We start from the raw sequence: 19,468 nt of genomic DNA, 5'->3' as shown, positions 1-19,468 counted from the left end.
CCTCTCAGCCTCCTGTAGTCAAGAACTCCCTCCTGTCAGCCTCCCGTAGTCTAGAACTCCTTCCTGTCAGTATCCTGTAGTTTAGAACTCCCTCCTGTTAGTATCCGTAGTCTAGAATTCTCACCCACTGGTCTCCTGTAGTCTAGAACTCTCTCTTGTCAATATCCTGTGGTCTAGAACTCCCTCAGCTGTTACCAACCTCCATGAAGATTATCTGATTCCCTCCCTCCTCCACCTCACCTCCCAAAGGCTGGATGAGATGGCCCCTCCCTAAGTACCCAGGAGCCTAAGTCTTTATTGTGGCTAAGAGACTTTCTGTTTCTTAGTTTCTTCTATGACAGTTTGTTGGTTTTTGTTTGTTTGTTTGTTTTTGTTTTTGTTTTGGACAAGTGCAGTGAACTTTATTGATGGTACTCAAGAGAGCAGGGCTCCCTAAGCCCCTTAATTCTGGGGGTCTGGGATGGAAACTGTGAGGGAGATTAGTGTGGGGAATAGTTGGACAGGGACTGCTCAGCAGCCAGGGCCTCTCTCTTGCTCATGTCCTTGCTGGGGGTGAATGGTCCAGGATAGGCTCTTACTCCTTGGAAGTCATGTAGGCCATGAGGTCCACCACCCTGTTGCTGTAGCCAAATTCATTGTCATACCAGGAAATGAGCTTTACTAAAGTTGTCATTGAGAGCAATGCCAGCCCCAGCATCAAAGGTGGAAGAGTGGGAGTCACTGTTGAAGTCTCAGGAGACAACCTGGTCCTCGGTGTAGCCCAGGATGCCCTTCAGTGGGCCCTCGGACACCTGCTTCACCACCTTCTTGATGTCATCATACTTGGCAGCTTTCTCCAGGTGGCATGTCAGATCCATGACAGACATATTGGGGGTAGGAACACAGAAGGCAATGCCAGCCATCACCAATGGATGCAGGGATGATGTTCTGGGCAGCCCCACGCCCATCACACCACAGCTTCCTGGAGGGGCCATCCACAGTCTTCTGGGTGGCAGTGATGGCATGGACTGTGGTCATGAGTCCTTCCACAATGCCAAAGTTGTCATGGATGACCTTGGCCAGGGGGACTAAGCAGTTGGTAGTGCAGGAAGCATTGCTGACAATCTTGAGGGAATTGCCATATTTCTCATGGTTCACACCCATCACAAACATGGGGACATCAGCAGAAGGGGCAGAGATGATGACCCTCTTGGCCCTACTCTTCAAGTGGGCCCCAGCCTTCTCCATGGTGGTCAAGATGCCAGTAGACTCCACAACATACTTGGCGCCAGCATCACCCCATTTGATGTTGGTGGGATCTCACTCCTGGAAGATGGTGATAGCCTTCCCATTGATGACAAGCTTCCCATTCTCAGCCTTGACTGTGCCCTTGAACTTGCCATGGGTAGAGTCATACTGGAACATATATACCATGTAGTTGAGGTTAATGAAGGGATCATTGATGGCAACAATGTCCACTTTGCCAGAATTGATGACAGCCCTGGTAACCAGGTGTCCTATATGGCCAAATCCGTTCACTCCAACCTTCACCATTGTGTCTCAGAAACGAGGATGGCACTTCATGAAAAAATGTGGCTGTCTCCAGAACAGGGAGGAACAAACAGCCTTTCCATGACAGTTTATGAATCCCTCCAGAGCAAGGACATTGTCTTATTCACTTTGAGGTGCCTAATACAGCACTGGGCATACAATAAGTATTTCATAAATGATCAAGGATTGGGCTTCATCAGATGGCATTTTCTATTTATTACCGAAGGAGCTAACTTCGCAACAGTAATTTGTGTCTCATTTCCAAGCCCTCTCAAAACCTGTCATCTCAACATACAGAAGACAGAGAGAGTAGGACCCTGACTGAGTCCAGGGAAACTTAAAGTACTGAGGACTTTCCTCAAGGGGAAAAACTAAGCAAAAAAAAAAAAAAAAAAAAAAAGCAACAAAATATTTTTCTTCTAATTTTTGTTCCATTCTTGTGTTCTTCTGCATGAAACTTATACTGCTCTTGGGTCTTTATTGGGACCTATTTTCCTTCTTGAGATTTTTTCTTCAAAAATGTCCTTCTTGGCTGGGTGGTGGTGGCACACACTTTTAATCCCAGCACTTGGGAGGCAGAGGCAGGTGGATCTCTGTGAGTTCAAGGCCAGCCTGGTCTACAGAGGGAGTTCCAGGACAGTCAGAGCTACACAGAGAAACCGTCTCAAAAATACTCAAAAAGACAACAAGAACAAAAACAAACAAAACAAAAATAATCAAGAGAGAGAGAGAGAAATGAAGGAAGAAAGAAATGTCCTCCTTGGTTATTAGCATTTATTTAATATTTCTGCTTTATTACACTGTAGACAGTGAGAAGACACGGGGCTAAGGAGAGTGAAGTTGAGAGCCTTGAGGATCTGGAATTGACAATGTAGTGTCAGCAGGGCTCAGTGACCTGGGATGAGCTTGCTTCCCAGCCACACACACAAAGATACCAGGAAATAGAAATTAAACACTTGGAAGCAGGGCTTGGGGCGGGGCCTCTGGCAATTGAAGTTTGAAAATCTAGGTCCCATTCTAGTTTCCTATCGCCTATAAAGGGCTGCAGTTCTGTGCAGACTGACTGTCCAGAGATTTCTTTTTCTTTCTTTCTTTTTTTTTTTAAATCTGTGAATTATGATCCTTGGTACCTTCTCATCGTCTAATAAGGGAGGGTACTGTGCTTTGGTATGAGCCCGATAGAGCTCTGTTCTGTTGGCCGAATTTTCAGAGGCAGGACATTCACAGAGGCAGTGTGGCGCTATGAATTCTTGGACCTGCCAAGTGAGAGAGAGCTGAATTTAAATCCTGGCACACCCATGAACTGTTTGTGGGTCTCCAGAAAGTTACAGACGTTCTTAGTCTGTTTCCTCCCTACACGTGGGGATGTGAATGCTTACCTGACTAGCTGGTCCACAAAGCACTCAGCAGAGCATCCTCCCATGCTGTGCTCCCAGTAAAATGGGTTATATAGTGCATTCATGTTCCTTGTCTCACATCATCCCCACTAGTATCATTGCTGTGAATTATAGGGAAAAAAAATCGAGACTCCAAGAAATGAAATGAACTGGGTGTGGCGGAGCAAACCTGTAATCCTAGCTCTTGGCAGGTGGAGTTAGGAGGATCAAGAAGTTCAAGGCTAACCTCAGCTACAGAGTTTGAGACCAGCCTGGGCTACCTGAGACATAGCCTACCCACCCCTCACATTTGCAGCCCCTAAACAACAACAACAACAAAAACCCTCAAAATTATGCCATGGGGGGGGCAGAATTGTTCTTTCCATTATCCCATGCAGAATTTAAACAAGAAAAGGAACGAAACTAAGGAAGGCAAGGCCCAGGTGGGGAGCCAGCAGGGTCACACAGGGATGCTCTCCAGATAGTCCAGGAGTTGTCAGCAGGATCGCACAGACAGACTTCAGTTGCCTGTGCAAACACTGCCTCGGTGTGGTACCAGTCAGGGGGCCTCTGTAACCTCAGCGTCCATACACCTGCCCAGTCACCTTGTTTTGCCAGTCCCAGGCACCCACATGCTCACGGAACATTCTATTCTCTTTGTATGTGTCGCCCACAGTTTAGAAGACTTCTCCTTGTCCTTAAAATGTCAGGGGATAAAGGTCGTGGCTTCTTCCTCACTCTATTAATGTAGGGATCAACCACACACTCCACATACTGCATTTTAAATAGATGCTCCAGCCCCTCTCTCTCCCTTCCTCCCCCCTTCCCTTCCTCCCTCTCTCCCTCCCTCTTTTTCGTCCCAATGCTGAAGTCATGGTGCCTATTTTAAGCCACTGCCATAATTTCTACCCACAGCAAGATGATACCTTCTCGAGCAAGCACAGCTCTAGCCTACTCCTGAGGCAGTCGAAGGCTCAGACAGGAAAACCTGAGCCTGCAGGGTTCTCTCTTCCCTCTAGTCCCTGCCCTGTCTCTTGCTTACTGCCCTAATACATTGTGCTTCCTTTTCTTTCTTTCCTTCCTTCCTTCCTTCTTTCCTTTCTTTTTTAAGAATAGCTGAGGTTTCAGAAGAACAGGCAACAATACAGTTTAAAATCCTCTGTAGGCGATTGTATGGTCTTTGCTGTTTATGTGGTGGTAGGGATTGAACTTGGGGCCTCATACAAGCTAGTACTCTACCACCAAGATGGCCCCCCCCAAACCCTCATATAGATGTTGGTCTCTCTCTCCCTCTATCGGAGTTTTCCCCATAATGGGACTGTTAATGTTTAGAGAAAGCTACTAAAACAGAAGGCCTCCAGGGTTAAATAATCGTGGGACATCCTGTCCTCATTATTTGTGTGAAAGCCCCACGGAATCACAGGGATGGGGTGTTAAATCAGTAGAGACATGAACTGTTAATTTCCAGGGAAGAGATGATTGAATTAAAATAGTTGTCACTTCTTTGTCCAGGGGGAACAGAAGTCCCTTTAGTCTCAAGTCTTTTTACAATTAGGTAATTTCCAGGAAGATCATGAACCACTTAATAACATTTCCCAGTTTTCAAAAAGGACAATATCCCATTGACACAAAGCTTTCTTCTCTTTCTTTTTTAGTTTTGTTTTTATGTGTGTGGGTGTTTTGCCTGCATATGTGTGCCTGTACACCACATGTATGTATAATGCTCGTAGAGGCCTGAGGAGGATGTTGGTTTTTCTGGGACTGGAGTTACAGACAGTTGCAAGTCACCAAGTAGGTCCTGGGAATTGAACCTAGGTCCTCTGGAAGAGCAGCCAGTGTTTTTAACCTCTGAGTTATTTCTCCAGCTCCAAATTTTTCTTTTTCTTTCTTTCTTTTTTGTTTGGTTTTTGTTGTTGTTGTTGTTGTTGTTGTTTTGTTTTTCCAGCCAGGGTTTCTCCATGTAGCCTTGACTTTCCTGGAACTAACTCTGTAGACCAGGTTGGTCTCGAACTCACAGAGATCCACCTGCCTCTGCCTCCCAAGTGCTGCAATTAGAGGCGTGGGCCACCACCACTAGGCTAAAATTTTCATTTCTGTAAACAACTATTTTTGGTGGAAGATGGCAGGTGGGCACATGAATAGGGGATATGCATTTTCACTTTAAATGATTTTTTCTCCTCTCCCTCCTTCTTCATCTTTTTAAAACATGGGGTCTTATGTCTCCCACGCTGGTCTTGAGCTTGATTTGTAGTTTAGGGTGATCTCAAATTGCTGACCTCCAATCTCTATTCCCTATGTGTTGGGAATACAGGCATGCAACACTACACCAAGTTTATGAGGTGCCTGGGAGCAAACCCAGGCTTTCACACATGTTTGCCAACTGAGCTACATACACACCGCCACCCCTTCTCGTTGAGACAGTTTCTCCATGTAGCCCAGGTTAGCCCAGAACTCTTGACCTCAAGTGATATTTCTGTCTCAGCTTCCCATGTAGCTTAGTACTGTAGGCATGAATCCCAATATTATTATTTCTAAAGATTCTTTTTTTGTGAGTGTGGAAGATGGGGGATTAAAGGTAATGATGAGCTAGTCTTACTATGTAACCCAGGAGAGCCACAAATTCGTTGAGCTCAAGTGATATTTCTATCTCAGCTTTCCATGTAGCTGGTACTACAGGCATGAATCTCAACATTATTATTACTATACATTTTTTGTGGGGGTGGAAGGTGGGGAATAAAAGGTAATGATAAAGTGGAGTCTTACTATGTAGCCCTGGCTGGCCTGGAATTCACTAGGTAGGTCAAGGTCTCCTTGGGCTTGCAGTGATTTTCCTGTTTTTGCTTCTCCTGTGCTAGGATTACAGCATAATGTTTATCCTTCAGTCTCTTGCCTTCTGTGTCTACAACCCTAAGCAGAATGGTGAACATCATTCTTGCCATCCAGGTGACACCCAAGTGGGCCAGGGATCTATAGGTAATCTTTATAAGACCTCTGTCTTGCCTTTTGTTAGTTTATCACTTAACCTGCCAGGTCTCTACACTGATACCATTAAGTATATACTTTTTATAGACTCATGGCCATCATTTTTTTAAAATCTCTTTCTAGGCTGCAGCTGAAAAGATGCTGCTTGCTTTGTGTAGATTCACTATCAATAACTCTTCCTGTTGTTGTTTGTTTTGTTCCTAAAAGCAGGGTCTCTTGCAGCCCAGCATAGCCTGAAACTCACTACATAGCCAAGGATATCCTCTAACTTCTATTCTTCCTATTTCCACCTCCCAGATAATGTGATGACAGGCATACACCACCGTGCACTTTTATGTGTATTGAGAATTCAGCCCAGGGCTTCCTGAATGCACTCTACCAACTGAACAACACCCCAGTCCCTCAGTATCCATAATTTTTGATCACTTTTGCATGATCAGACATTTCAGGACCAAGTGAGAACCAGGGACATAGAAAAAACATGTCAGCTTTCACTGAGAGCCACGACATAAAGTCAGTCCTTGGAGGGCCCATTCTTTGTGAACAGATGTGCAAGTTGTAGAAATCTACAGAGTAAAACAAGAAGTAATGGGAAACTGGATATGATCAAAGTACATTTATAAGCATGTATAAAAGGGTCATAAATTAAGTCCCTTTGCTCAGTTAATATATGCTAGTACATTTTTTTTTAAAATGTAGGTACTAGGAAACCTACAGAGTAGAGAACCAAACAGTTTTCAGATAGATATCCTCTGATTTGTTGTTGGTTTTCTGTGGATGGAACCAGGGTTTCACACATGTCAGACTATACCACTGAGCTATATACCCAGATTTTCTTTTTCTGTATTATGGCCATTACTAGACATTTTTTAACTCAGTCGTTGTCTTAGGGATTTCATTGTTGTGACAAAATTCCATGACTAAAAGTAACTTGGGGAAGAAAGGGATTTATTTCACTTTACATGCCCCAATCATAGTCTATCATGGAGAGAAGTTAGGGCAGGAACAAGAATTCAGGATCTGAAGCCAAGGCCATGGAGGGACACTATTTGCTGCCTTTCACTCCATGACTTGCTTGCTCAGCCTGTTTTTTTTTTTTTTTTTTTTTTGTAGCACCCATGACCACCAGTTGGAGTGGCCCCACCCACAGTGAGCTGGGCCCTCCCATATCAATCAGAGCTCCAGAGGGTGAAAACGGGCCTCCTGAAGCCCAGTCCTAGCTTAGTGCCCTTGGCAAGCCTGTCCTCTGCCAAGTTACTAGTCACCAGGAAAGGCTTGCCATAGCCAAAGGCTGTACATAGTTTCACTGACACCATCTGTATTTGTGTTCGGTCTTCCTTGCCTGACTCCTGCTCAGAGAGAGCATTCCATCTTTAAAGCAACAAATCTGACCTTGTCTCCACCTAGCTCTGTCATCTCTCTGCCAAGGCCATGGTGACCCAGATCAACCCCCACCCTATGATTGACCACAAGCCCATAAGCCTATTTGTGCCTTTCTTCCTGTTCTTTCTTCATCTAACATGATTATGCGTTAAAAAAAAAAAAAAAAAAAAAAAAAAACTGTCAGGTTCGGTGCCAGGTGCTTTGGATCATTACTCACAATAGCTTACGAGGAAGTGTGCACTCTTTTATAGCTGATGAGGCAGAGATCTCAATATGAGGACCTTGCACAAATGTGTCACCCCAGGTTTGGCTTCCAGCCCATGGTCTCCCCATCACAGGGTCACTCCTTAGCAAAAAGGAGCTGTTTTCTAAAGTGTTGGCACACTCTTTAGGAAGAAAGACATGGGATCCGAGATCCAGAGAAGATCCAGGAACTTGGGAACAGCTAAAAGGATACCTACACAGAGAAGAATGCCTGAGAAAGTTAGCCATGGTGGTTTGAATGAGAATGGCCCCCATGGCTCATATATTAGTCACTAGATAGTGGATTGTTTGGGAAGGATTAGGAGATGTGACCTTGTTGGAATAGGTGTGTCACTGGGGGTGGGCTTTAAGGTTTCAAACAGGCACTTTAAGCCAAGTCTCTCCCTCTCTTCCTATGGATCAGGATGTAGCACTCAGCTACTTATCCAGCACCATGCCTGCCTACTGCACTGCTTCCAGTCACAATGATAAAGGACCAACCCCCTGAAACCATAAGCAAGCCCTTCAGTTATTTTTTTTTTTTTTTTTGTAAGAGTTGCTGTGGTCATGGTGTCTCTTCACAGAAATATCTGAGATTAATAAATTTAAAAAGCCATGAAAACTAGCTGTGTAGGTGTGGGTAGACAGAAACAAGCATGTCTCTTCACAGCAAGTGAATGGTAGCTAAGACAGAAGTTGCTACCAGGGTCTGGGGTGTCAGCCTTGACAGGTCTGTTTGGAGAAATATGAAGGACCTTGGAACTTGGGACTAGAAAAGTAGTTGAACACTTTAAGAGGGGCATAACAGGCCATCCTAATGAAGGAACCTGACCCTCACCCAGTGCCCTGCTTTAGCAGCTATGACAGGCATCAGAAAAAAAAAAAAAAAACAAAAAAAAAACAGCAAGATGTAGGCCTCTGACTCAGCACCTGCTGCTGACTTTCTCACCTTACCTGCCCCAGTCACTAGGAAGCACATGGCAAGGAACCAATCAGAAGTTAGCTGGCAGGCTCTGGATGTGCTTTATGCCAACTGTGGCATGCAGAGCATAGCAACCACCCTGGGAAGGCCTATAGGCTATAGCAACCAGTTGACCAGTCAACACAGGAGAGGTCATCCAAGCCTGGAAGTGCACCAATCCTGAGACTGTTGGGAACCCCAGAAACTCCCCTTGCTCTTCCCCAATAAATTCCCTGCCCTGAAGTCACTCGAGTCCTTCTCGATTTACTCCCTGGGTTGGACAGACAGGACCTGCGTTAATACAGTTAACTCATTAAATATTAAAGACTTGCCAGGCATTGGTGGCACACGACTTTAGTCCCAGCACTCTGGAGGCAGAGGCAGGTGGGGTCCCTGTGAGTTCGAGGCCAGTCTAGTCTACAGAGCGAGTTCCAGGACAGCTTTCAATGAAATACAGAGAAATCCTGTCTCGAAACAACCCATTTTTCATCAGAATGGTCTCTTGATGATTCTGAGGTTCAGAATTTGGGCACAACACTAGTAGGAGCATGGATGACAACACACAATACTGCTGAGGGAGATTCGAACTACCAAGCCCTGCTCTAGAGATTTCACAGGGGAAGAATGTTAGCAAGTGGCCTAAAAACCATTCTTGTGGTATTTTGGCAAAGAATGTTGCTGGCTTTTGCCCTTGAACTAAGAATCTGCCTGGGGCTAAACTGAAGAATTCCAGGTTGTCACCAGCAGACACAATTTTAAGACAGCCTAGTATTGACTGTGTCATGTGGTTATTTGGGATCACTCTTAAGCAGAACTACAATGTAAAGGGAACACAGGGCAAAGAGAAATACATCATGTACTATTTGAGGAGGAAAAGGACACCAGGAAATGCAGTGGTGAGGCCAAGTTCTGTGCCCAAGCAGATGAAAAGCTTAAAGAAAGGCCTGAGTCAAAGTGGAATAAAAGAAGCAGTCACTTCAGGGCAAGACTCACCTAGCTAATCTTTCAACCTGTAAAAAGAAAGTTCTGAGGGATTTCCTGGGCCTGAACAACAGTAGAAATTTATCCAAATATAATTTAAGGTAAGGATCAGTTTCCAGCCCCAGCAACCAGGAAAAAAAAAAAAAAAAATTGGCAGCATCAATCAGCCACATGGTTCTCTGGCTTTACAGTTAAGAAAGATACAGGGATAAAGGAGCTATAGAGTCTCCCTCCACAGCAAAGGATGTGGTAGGGGAATCTCTGCATAGAGGCTGGCAAAGGCCATTGTGTGAAGCTATGGAGGTGAAGCCTGGATGACATTGAAGACCTCCAGATAATGAAGATGCTAGAGTCATGGGATGTATGTATGTCAAGGAATGCTGTTCACAGGGTGTGGAACCAACCCTAGAGAGAGAGAGAGAGAGAGAGAGAGAGAGAGAGAGAGGTGCTACAGCCTGCAAAGCTGGGGAAAGTGAGAGATCTGAAGAGCGAGCGCTTTGACAACAGACATAGAGATATGATGGGGATGTCCTTCTGTGTATTGGTTGATAAATAAAACACTGTTTGGCCAATGAGGCAGGAAGATAAGGTGGGACTAGGAGGCTAGGAGAATTCTGGGAAAGGTAGGTAGAGGGAGCCTGCTAAGAATAGAGGGCAGGTAGCCTGCCAAAGGAGTAACACGCCCGGGCAATCTCTGGTAAGCCAAGACCATGTGGAAATACTTAGACTAATAGAAATGGGTCAATAATTAAGACAAAGCTAGCCAATAAGAAACCTAGACCATTGACCAACAGTTTTACAATTAATAGCGTGTCTCTGTGCTTCTTTGGGTCTGAGAAGGGCGGCGGGACCTGGTGGGATAGGAACCTGCCAGCAACAAATGGCTGAAGTGGCAGGACCTTGCAAAGAGAATCTCCACAACAGAGATGCAGAATTTGGAGTTTGCCCTGCTGGGCTTGGGTCTCACTTTGGTCCAGTATCTCCCCCACTTCGCTCCCTTTTAGGATGGTAGTGTATATTCTGTGTCACTGAATGTTAGACGTACGTGGTCTGCTTTTTGATTTTGCAGGGGTTACAGTGGAAGCAAAGAGTGATGAAATCAAAGTTGCATTGAGGAGGAAGGACTGACAAAGGAAAAGCATGCCTAGTGGAAGGGAGAAGCGTTAACCAGTTGTGGTTAATTCTAGTGAAGGCTAATAGTGACTGGAAGAAAGACACGAGGCGAGAACCTGCAAGGAGGAGAGAGACGCGGGAGCAATAGCTGCAGATGGAAGCTGACTTTCCTAAAGTAGCTGACTTGATGGAAGGCTAAATGTGGTCAGTGAGAAGGAAGAGTCAAAAGGGCTCCACTTCCCCCCTGAGAGATAACGGACATTGAAAGAGGTGTGAGTAAGCCAAAACAGTCCTGGACTGGAGAACTAAAAATGGAAGTCAACCAGGTCATTCTAGAAATCGAAGTCAAGGAGGTCACCAACGTCAGAAGCATAGTAAGTGTGGCCAGAAGCGGTGATGCACAAGTGTATCTAGCACTTAGGAAGGCAAGAGGGTTGCAAATTTGAGAGTGTCAGATCAATGGAAGTAGTTCCACGCTCCCTCCTGCAATTGAGGGGTCTCTGACCCTCAGTTTATCCAGGGCCCTGATATTTTACCTTACTGTGGTGGTCTGAGTAAGAATGGCCCCCAGAGGCTCAAATATTTGAATGCCTGGTCACCGGGGAGTGGTCCTACTTGAAAGGATTAGAAGGATTGGGAGGCGTAGAAGGATCACTTGCTGGAGGAAGTGTGTCGCTGGAGGAGGGCAGTGAGGTTTCTAAAGCCTATGTCAAGCCCCCCCCCCCAACATCAGAATGTAAAGCTCTCAACTACAGTCCAGCACCATGCTTCCCACCATAGTGATAAAGGACTAAACTTCTAAAGCTCTAAGCAAGCCCCCAGTTAAATGCTTTCTTTTATAAGACTTGCCTTGGTCATAGTGTCTCTTCACAGGAATAGAACAAAGACCAGGACACTTACTCTTCCCTGTGCTTTTCTCTAAAAAGAAAATCCAACCAACAACAACAACAAAATAACCCAAAGCAAACAAGCCTCTGTGTCCTCCTCATTTCCAGATTCGTTCCACAGATGCTCAAGTCTCCCAGGGCCACGACCTTGCTGCCTCTGCCTGTGACATCACTGCTGTCGTTTGGAATCTCTCCCTGGGACTACAGTGACCCCCATCCTCCCAGTATGCCTGGGGCCACTGCTTCTCCCAAGCTTTTATTACCCCCCTGATGGCTGGTTTTGAATACATTGAGCATACCTATAGGGACAGCATCTGGGATTGGGTTAGTTCCGTCCAGCCCGGATCCTACCCCTGAGTTCCCTTTCTTTCCCATGTGTCTCCCAGCTGCCTGTTCTAGCACATCTAACTTCACCACTTATAGGACAGGATGGCAGCCCCCGTGCCAGTGCCAAGGCCCTAACACTGATGGGGCTGTGGGGCTGAAGGTGGGAGGCTTTTCTGTCTGTCCAGTTACATGGAGCACAGAAGACAAGGAGGAATTAGAGCAGAGACGAACTGAATGGAAAACTGGAACACCAAAATTCACTCCCAAGGAAGACAGTGGCAGAATTAGAAGCCTTAAAAGTGTTTTAGGGATCCCTATGGCCTTGGTTGGCTTTGGGTGTGCTCTTTACAACTGGAGATGGTTGGTGGAATTTTCCTAGCCCTGTAATTCCACTTGTGATGAGTTAGAATTAAAGCTGAAATGCTCCTTCATAAATTGCCCAGTTGGTGAATAATAGAGTTTAAATCTCCTCAAAAATTTAAGTAGGAGATCACATTAAAATTCATAACCATCTGCCTATGATGATCTCATTTGAAAACTGAGTACAGTTAATTTTTAATCCTAGGTCAGAACTCCCCTTGCCACCTGCCTGTCTTCTCACCTCCCTCATCCCCAGCAGACAGTCTGTGTGCTCAGAGAACAAGAGACCATTTTAAATATTAACGGGAAACATGCATTCCTGGGAAGACAGATGGATATAGCATACCTCTTATTCCTATCATCACAGTGATTCATGTATTTCCAGCTGTAAAACTATATTCTGTTACTTCGGATTGTTGGGGTTTGTCTGTGTCACAAAACTTCCTTGTTCCACGTCGAGAAGAGAGCAGAGATGCCCAGAAAGACTGGACTTGAGGGAACAGTAGTACCAAGGGAGTTTAGTGTCTGTGCATCTCCCTCTGCTTTGCTGAAAGAGAAGTCCTTTGGTTTGGGGAAGGATCTGAATGCTTCATAATTTTACAGAGTAGACTGCTGAACTTCTATCCTTAAAGGCCTCGATTTTGGATGAGGAGAAATCCTATCCTCTGTAGCCTAAAAGTGGGTGAGGGGGCAGATAGGCACAGGCTTAGCAGGCTAACACCAGTTACTGCCCCGAAATCTCTGTGATTAAACCGCCTCCACTCCCCAAGCCCAGAACTTAAATCGGCTCAGCCAGGATGCTGTGATCAGCACCATAGGAATCAGCATGTTTTGAGAGAGGAGCCCTTCGTGGAGGTGTTCTGCTGACTGGGCACGTTTTTATTCATAAGTTTGATTTCTTTTCTCTTCTTGTGTCGCATAGTCTGGCACTGACCTCCCAGGGTCAAGCAACCCTCCTGCCTCAATCTTGTAAGTAGCTGGGACTACAGGTGCCTATCAACATACCTGACTGCAGTATTCAAGAGAAATGAAGCCTCTGGCTGAATAATAACCCATTTGGGGGGGGGGGATGCAGCTAATCGTGGGAAATGGGCTACAGCATTTTCAGTGAGTCCAAAGGTAGATGGCATCCAGGGGCTAAAATCTCAGAATGTTAGCTAAATTAGGCCTTTGCAAAGAGAAATTAGGTCACAAGTACAGCATTTTGGGTCAAGTGTGACTTTAAAGGAAGAAATTTAAAGTAGTCACTAATGAAAAAAAGAGCCAATTATTAGCTTTGGGGAACACAAGAAGTAACAAATTTAATCACAGGACCCTACAAATGATGTGTGCAGTTTACGTGTGTAAACACCAGATGGCAATTTTGCAAGAAACTACAGGTTTTATTGAAAGAATTATCAAGGAAAAAATGAGAGGGGTGGATGACAAGTGCTGAATTCTCCTTTACTGTTCTAGGAAAACAATACAGAAACTATGTATTCATTATTGTGTGTATGCACTATGTGCAGAGGGGCGGGCGGGGGGGGGGAGGATGGACAACAGGGAGTTGTGGAAGTCAGAAATCAACTTTGTGGAACTGTTGGCCATTCACTTTTACATGTTATCTGCTCTTTTAAAACATGGGCATAGTGAAGGGAATAATTTGTACACACACAATGTTAAAATTATGACAGTGTGCAAGGAAGAAGTGAGCTGTTGAGTGTCCCCACCCCACCCCTCTCCCCCAAAGGCAAGGTCTCTTATGTAACCCAACTGACTTCAGAATCATTTGTCCTGCCTTGCTTCTTGAGTGCTGGGAACTTGAGTCTGGGTCCCCACTCCCCACCCCCCAGCTTCATTAGCCTTTTAATGCTATTATGAGGCTTTAAAAGTTATGTGCATGTATTCATTTTTTTAAAACCTTGAAAAATGATCTTTCTTCTAAAGGCCAAATGGAACAGAAGGTCTTTACAGTTACGAGAGCGTTAGAAAGGCAAAATTAACTTCCATTTCCAAGTGCGTCGAGGAACATGAGGAAGAGTCAAAACCAAGGAGAACTAAGGACTTGGTAGCGGACTTAAACATGGATTGGTGACTACTAAGTTTAATAACGAGAGTACTTGGATTGGAGAGATGGTTCAGTGCTTAAGAGCACTGGCTGCTCTTCTAGAGGACCTGGTTCAATTCCCAACACCCACATGAGAGCTCACAACTGTGTAACTCCAGTTCCAGGAATCCAGTACCAGGAATCCAGTACCATCATACCATCACACAGACAGACATGAAGGCAAAACAATAATGCCCATAAAATAAAAATAAAATAGATTATTTAAAAAACTAAAAATAACAGGTTGGAGAGATGGCTCAGAGGTTAAAAGCACTGTCTGCCCAAGGTCCTGAGTTCAATTCCCAGCAACCACATGGTGGCTCACAACCATCTATAATGAGATTTGGTGCCCTCTTCTGGCCTGCAGGGAAAGTACCATACATAATAAATAAATAAATCTTTTTTAAAAAAATAAAAATAATAAGAGGAACTAATTTGCACTTGTGTGTTGCATGGCTTTAGAATTTCTCATCTATATGTGTGTGTGTGTATATATATGTGTGTGTATGTATATATATACATATATATCATTATAATATATGTGTAATATATATGTAATATATATTACATTATAATAGGAGCTAAAACTGGGATGCTCCTCAGTGGCAAATCATTTCCTAGCATGTGCATGGCCCTGGGTTCAATATCTAGCACCAAAAGTAAAAAAAAAAAAAAAAAAAAAAAAAAAAAAAAACAATAAAAAAGTCTAGCCAGGCCAGGCATGTTAGCACATGCTTATAATACTAGCCTTTGAGAGGCAGGGGCAGAGGTATCAGGAACTCAAGGTCAATTTCTGCTAGAAGAGATTCTAAAAGAGAGAGAGAGAGAGAGAGAGAGATTCTATCTTAAAAACAAAAAGGAAAAATAAAAGTTAGCCAAAAAAGTCTTCAATCAACAGGAACTAAAACATTCTTAATTAATCATGTTCTGCACATCTCTCTCTTTCTGTGTGTTCTATTGCTGAGATAAACTCTGTAATGGAAAGCAATTTGAAGAGAAAAGGGTTTATTTGATGAGAAGTCCCAGGTCACACACAGTCCATCACCAAGGATATCAAAGACAGGAACTCTAAAGGGGCCGGAACCCAGAGGCAGGAACTGAAGCCGAGGCTGTGGAGGAGTACTGCCTTCTGACTTGCATCCAACAGGCTGCTCGGTTTGTTTTTTATAATACCCAGAACCATGTGCCCAGGGGTGACCCCGTTCACAATGGGCTAATTCCTGGGATCTCTGCAACCGTCACAGTCAGCAGAGGCAAGAAGGCAGTTCAGTTCAGCACAACTAAGCAGCTAGTGTTGGTTCAAACTTCAGGAGTCTGATCCCAAGCAGTTTATTTCAGGCATATTTAGCACAGCACAATTTGTCGAACACTTTCCTGGTGATGATTAACTCAATCCCACAGGCACAGCAAAGCATACATGAATCTGCTTGAGGAGCAAAGTAAGGTAAGTAAAAGTCAGACGTGACTCCATTGAAACTTGAAACTCTTTGTAAAGTAACTGAGACACCTTCCATAAAGATAGATTCTATAGATGGTCTGAGGGAGGACCATGCGGTCTTGGCTACACTTATAGCATAAAGGTCACCAGGCTATTACCCACATCTGCTCCCAGCCTTCTGGGTGGATAGCATGTTACGTATCCCTTCCTTTGAAGGAACAACCCTGTGTATCTAACATTTCTGGTTCCTTAGTGCTTATCAGTAAGCACAGGGACCTCTGTGCCTCCTACAGGCCAAGCCCTCCCACATCAATCATTAATGAAGAAAACATGCTCCATAGACTTGCCTACAGGCCAGTCTGATGGAGGCATTTTCTCAGTTGTGATTCCCTCTTCCCAGATGACCCTAGCTTGTTTCAAGTTGACAAAACAAAACAAAAAAACAAACAAATCCTAAATAGTATGGGGTATACGCATGTATCTATGTGGGTATGTGCAGTGTGTATCTGGGTGTACATGTCCTTGTGTGGAGCCACAGGGGTTAGTACCAGCTGTCTCCTCATCCTTTTCTCCTTTACTTGCATTAATTTATTAATTCACGTCTGTTTTTCTGTTTTTTAGAGACAGGGTCTCTCACTAGACTGGAGCTTGCTGGCTTGGCAAGGTGGGCTGGCAAATGAGCTCCATCGATCCACCTGTCTCTGCCCCATCGGTGCTGAAATTACAGACACACACCACTGTACCTGGCTTTTGTATGGGCTCTGAAGACCCAAACACATGTCCCCGTGGTTGTGTGGCAAACACTTTATTAACTGGGCTGGCTCCCCAGCCTTTATGACTACTTCTTCAGTAGTTGATGGGCAATGTCCTTCTGTATATATCTTTCTCTTATTGGTTGATGAATAAAACACTGGCCAATAACCAGTAGAGGCAGAAAGATAGGCAGGGCTAGGAGTTGGAGAGAAGGCCGACAAGAGGATGCCATGTAAACCACAAAGGAGTAACAACAGGTCAGGGCAAGACCATATGGAAATACATAGATTTATAGAAATGGGTTAATATTTAAGACAGAGCTAGCCAATAAGAAGCCCTAGCCATTGACCAACAGTTTAATAATTAATACAGCATCTCTGTGTGTTCATTTGGGGTTTTAAGTGGTGGGACTTGGTGAGACAAGAAAAATGCCAGCAACAAATAGCCTCCAGAAAGACTGGTTTACCAGTTAGCTTGTGCATTTGCAATCAGATGTCATTGCATTCACGTGCCAAGGGTTCAAAAGCAAGGATATTGGGGAAGAAGAATTAAGCATCCTTCATAACTTGAGACTAGGGTTTAACCTATGTCCAATCCTCTCCTTACTGCTAGCATTCATTCAGAAATTCTCAGTGTAAAACAGTCTACACAAATGTGGGTCTTGGTGGCAGTGATACTTCTTAAGTAAAGATGCTGTCATTTTGAATATATGTGAATAAAAACAGGAATATACGTGAATATACATATCAATATAAATGAAAACTTTCCCCTTTTACATGAGTGTGATGATTTGAATGAGATATTTATTCCCTCCTATTCTCCGGCATTTGAATTATTGGTCTGGAGTTGGTGACACTGTTTGGGAAGGATTTGGAGGTGTGGCCTTGCTGGAGGAAGTGTGTCACTGGGGGCTGGCTTTGCAGCTTCAAAGCCTCCTGCCACCCCTAGATCATGGTCTCTCCTGCTTGTGATTTGAGATATGAGTTTCTACATGCTGTCATGCTTCCCACTGTAATGGTGCCAGGCTCTTCTCCCTCTGCAACCATAAGCCCCAAATAACTGTTCATTCCATAAACTGCCCTGGCCACACTGTTTTATCACTGCAGTAGGAAGGTGATTAAAACAACAGGGAATCTCAGCCTTGACCTTAGCAACATTTGGATCAGATAATTCTTTATCGTTGTTGATTATTTTGTTTTGTGAGACACAGAGTCTTACTGTGTAGCTCAGGCTAGCCTTGAAGTCAAAGCAATCCCTGGGCCTCAGTCTTGAGACAGTGGAGGAGTCAGGCTTGTGACACCACACTGATGGGAGATGTCATTCTGTATATGTTTCTCATACTGGTTAATAATAAAGCACTGTTGGCCAATAGGAAAGGAAGATAGGAGAGACAAGGAGGAAATAGAAAGTAGTAAGGAGGAGTCAAGATGGAGAGTCTGGAGAGAGCTGGACGCCAGCCGCCTCCCCGGTAAGAGAAGGCCATGTGAAAATACATAGATCAGCAGAAATGGGTTAATACTTAAGACAGAGCTAGCCAATAAGAAACTAGTACCTGGCCAACAGTATAATATCAAATACAGAGTCTCTGTGTGTTATTTGGGGCTGGCGCGGTGGCAGGACAAGACCAGACGGCAGGCGAAAAAACCATACTCGTTACACCACACCCAGATTTGCTGTAGGAATTTGGATTGCGTGTTGTAAGATGTCCAGTAGCACATGACAGGCTGCCAGCAATACTTGCCTCTGCCCCTACCCCAAGTTACCACAACTACCAATGTCTTCAGACATGACAAATGTCCCTGGTAGAGCAGGAGGGAGAGGGTTTGCTGCAACATATCATTTTTCCAGGAACCCTACTGGTACTCAAAATGAATGAGTTCTCTCTTGAAAAAGCTTTCTTACTCCTAGAGTTTGCCATGCCAGTGCATCAAACCCTTAGGCTTAGTCTACATCACTAACTCTTTAGCAATTAATATCTATACTGTGATTGAAATATATTATAGTATTCTGTATCTAATAACTAAGACACACTAAGAGGGAAGGCTCTTTCTGCAGTATAATTAGGCTATGGAAATTACCTAAGTATTTGAAAAATCTAGAATAAAATTGAAAATGAGAATGCCATCGTGACATCCTGACGTTGGTTAGACATTTCCCTGAAGAAGCAGATCTTGCTCCTAGCATCTTTATAATCTCTGCCTCCATGGAGCTTGCCTTAGCTTTCAAGAAAGTAGAGCTGAATCCATCAGGAGTTTGAGTGGGTAAAAGGCACCCCACAGAGGAGTCCCTGGCCAGAATGAGGAGGATTGGGTCTAGGACATAAATAGCTGCTACATCATCAAAGCTTCCTGCTCAAGAAAAGGCTTTCATGAGAACTCAGTTCATTGTGTGAAAATTCAGATGACTGAACTATAATTAGCTCGATTAGTCAACGTTTTAATTCACAGGAGTCTGGCTTTGATGTGTTCCTTTCTCACAGAATCAAAGCCAATAATTCTGGAATCGTAATTGGGGGCCGAGTACCAGTGAAACATGGGGAGTTCCTCGCCTCTTTGCCAAGCCCTGCTTCTAATTCAAGACTGTTGCTTCCTGACCATACATGCTTGTGAACCTGGCCCAGGCACCTCGGTCATGCACTCAGATCCTAGCTCCAGAGGACCAATCCTGGCTGTCTTTTCTCTATGAGTCAAGTCCTCATTATTTAGTTTCTATATATGTGTATCCATACACATATGTTATATGTGTATAACATGAAACCTCCTGGGCTTGAGCACCAGTGCTGAACATGTGTTTTTTGGATGTTGTTAAAGAGTAGAGTAACAATGATCCTCCCTGCCTCAGGAATCACGCCTAATCAAAACAACAAATTTAAGGGATTACATTTCTCCTTCTCAAACACAGGTATATGAGGTCATTCTGGTTAATGGGGTAGGGAGTTTGCTGTGAGATTTACGAAGGCAAACATGCAGGCTGGAGAGATGGCTCAGTGGTTAAGAGCACTGGCTGCTCTTCCAGCATCCACATGGCCAGTCATAACCAGCTGTAACT

At 44.3% G+C, this 19,468-nt stretch overlaps 1 pseudogene; it reads right to left on the bottom strand.

The window, feature by feature from the left end:
- Nucleotides 1-510: 510 nt before the first annotated feature.
- LOC127214915 (glyceraldehyde-3-phosphate dehydrogenase-like) lies at nt 511-1,533 on the bottom strand (annotated as a pseudogene).
- Nucleotides 1,534-19,468: the final 17,935 nt, after the last annotated feature.

This window comes from Phodopus roborovskii, unplaced genomic scaffold (genome assembly GCF_943737965.1).
Source record: "Phodopus roborovskii unplaced genomic scaffold, PHOROB, whole genome shotgun sequence".
Lineage (NCBI taxonomy): Eukaryota > Metazoa > Chordata > Mammalia > Rodentia > Cricetidae > Phodopus > Phodopus roborovskii.
This window is presented reverse-complemented; position numbering and strand designations above follow the sequence as displayed.